We start from the raw sequence: 2736 nt of genomic DNA on the forward strand, positions 1-2736 counted from the left end.
GATGCAGATGAGTTAAAATGCATTATTTAAGTTGATGTGTTAGATATGGCTTTCTCTCTCTTTTAAAAGTATCATAGCCTGAAAGCAAGACATTTAGGAAACAAAAACATATGTACTACTTAGTTCTTCATCTTGTAGTATCACTTTGTTTTTGTTTTCCTTTAATTGATTTTTGTTGCCTTTGTTGTTCTTACCTTTAAATTTTAGAACATTTAAAACAATTACTGCTAACAGGGTTAGTGTGAGGACACATATAAAAAAGTAATTAAAACACAGATGCTAGAATGCAACTTTTTAAAAAGGGTTTCGTTTAGGCAGGTTCAAAGCAATACACTTAAGCCAAGCAAATCACAGTGAGTTAGATACAAAAATAGGGAAATATTCAGACCTGTGAGATTACTTGAACTTGAATAAGGTCAGTAGCATATCCCTGCCTTTGCATAAACAGAAGATTCTTCTGCAGGAACAGCTTTGATCCAGTCCTCATATCTGGACCATGGCAGTCTGTTGCCTTTTGCTCTAGATGACCAGTAACTTGGGTGCAGAGAACTTGCTGTGTGAGTTACTGTAATCCTACTGAGTGATGTTTTTTGTCAGTTATGCCATAAATATTCAGTTAACTAAACATAAATGTGGTTTGAAGTCAGTTTTATTTTAGGGAGATAGTGTAACAAATATTGAGAAGGGAATTATTGATAGACAAGAGTCCAGGGTGGAGAATGGGGCATATCTTCAATGAGACAGAAGTAGGGAGTTCAAGCTTTTGGCTTGCTTAAATAGTTTGGCTTAAAATCTCTTACCTTTAGCTACCCTCTAATAGTTTAGCAGTTCCTGAGGCTTTTAGGAAAGCATCATCCACAAGTACCTGATTCTGCAAAATAATGGTCTTATTTATGCGACTGATTCATTCCCTACTCCCACCTCTATTCCTCAGAGTCTGAAGAGAAACAAGTCCCCTCACTTGCTTCTTCCTCCTGTCTCACAGACTTAACGACAGTGAGGATTTGTTTGTACAACTGCCCTCCTAAGCTGTGGCAAGGTCCCCACCTCCAGCTTGCTTTCTCCTGACCAGTAATGCTGAGTTAGCAAATAGTAAGTATAAGCTATCCTTGGAGTAGTGATAGTTTCATCTACAAACATGTCTAAGATATCCCTTGTCAAAATCAGATCTATGATTTAAACAAACTTCTCCAATATGTAAGGTCTTTGTATCACATGGCAATCATCAGACTTTCGAAACTTCTGAGTTACAACAGTTATCCCAAAAGTCTTAGCTAAAAGCTTTCAACTGCACAACTTTCAACTTTTGGGACACATTGTAGATTACACAGTGTCCCTAGGTAATGGTCCAAATGATATTGAGAAAAACCTTTTGTCCCCCCCTTAGTTATACATACACCAGACCTACTTCAGTGTTCTTGCTTTAGAAGTTTTAATAGTACATGGATTTAGAACAATGAAAGTAAGTGAGACAGTTCTGAAGCATTAATAAGCAAAAATCTTGGGTCTCTTTGATTTTGGAACAAAGTTGTAAACTCCTTGAAACTTTGTAAAGGAAGAAGTAAAGCAAATATGAGAGGAAAATAAAACCTAAATACTTAAAAAAGAGTTCCTGATATTGTTTATCCTCATTATTTTTTTACATATTTGTTAAATTTGTATGATCTAAGATTAGAGATTTTAGGGAATTCTGAAAAAAGTGAATAACAGAGAACTAAGTACTTTGATTTTTTTTTTTAATTTTTAAAGTTACTTTTTTTATTTTTAGTTTACAACACTCAGTTCCACAAGTTTTTTGAGTTCCAAATTTTTTCCACCTTTCACCACTGCCCCAAGATGACATGTAGTCCCATATAGATTTTACATATACCTTCATATTAAACTAATTTATACAGTACTCAAGTTCTAAAGAAGAATTATAACCAATGGAATGGACCATGAGAAAAAAAGAACAAAATGAAAATTGAAAGAAAAAAAAGGAATAAATAGAATTCAAATAAATAAAAAAAATCTGGTATGCTAGGCTGCCTTCTCTGGCATTTCATTTCATTACCACTTGATGTTCTGGAACTTTTGTCTTTCCAGATGAATTTTGTTATTATTTTATCCAGGTCTATAAAATAACTTTGGTAGTTTGTTTGATATGGCACTGAACGTGTAAATTAATTGTGGCAAAATTTCATTTTTATTATATTAGCTCAGCCCAACCATGAATAATTGATGTTTTCCAATTTATTCAAGTATTTTACTTCCTCTTCTGTTAATCTAGACAATTTATATTTTTGTAAATATTCATAAATTTCTCTAAGATTATCAATTGATGCATGTACAGTGGGGCAAAATAATCCTAATTAATGTTTTAATTTCCTCTTCATTGGAAGTGAATTCACCATTTTCATTTTTGATCTGGTAATGTTTTTTCTTTCTTTCTTTTTTTAATTGGATTAACCAAAGGTTTATCAGTTTTATTTTTTTTTCATAAAACCAGCTCTTAGTTTTCTTTATTAGTTCAATAGTTCTCAATTTCAATTTTATTAATCTCTTCTTTGGTTTTCAGTATTTCTAATTTGGTTTTTAATTGAGGATTTTCAATTTGTTCTTTTTCTAACTTTTGCAGTTGTGTGCCCCAATTCCTTGATCTCCTCTTTCTCTATTTTATTCATTTAAGCATTCAGAGATAGAAAACTTCCCCTAAGAATTACTTTCACTGCATCCCATAAGTTTTGGTATGTTGTC

This window comes from Trichosurus vulpecula, chromosome 4, assembly GCF_011100635.1.
Source record: "Trichosurus vulpecula isolate mTriVul1 chromosome 4, mTriVul1.pri, whole genome shotgun sequence".
In the NCBI taxonomy this organism is placed as follows: domain Eukaryota; kingdom Metazoa; phylum Chordata; class Mammalia; order Diprotodontia; family Phalangeridae; genus Trichosurus; species Trichosurus vulpecula.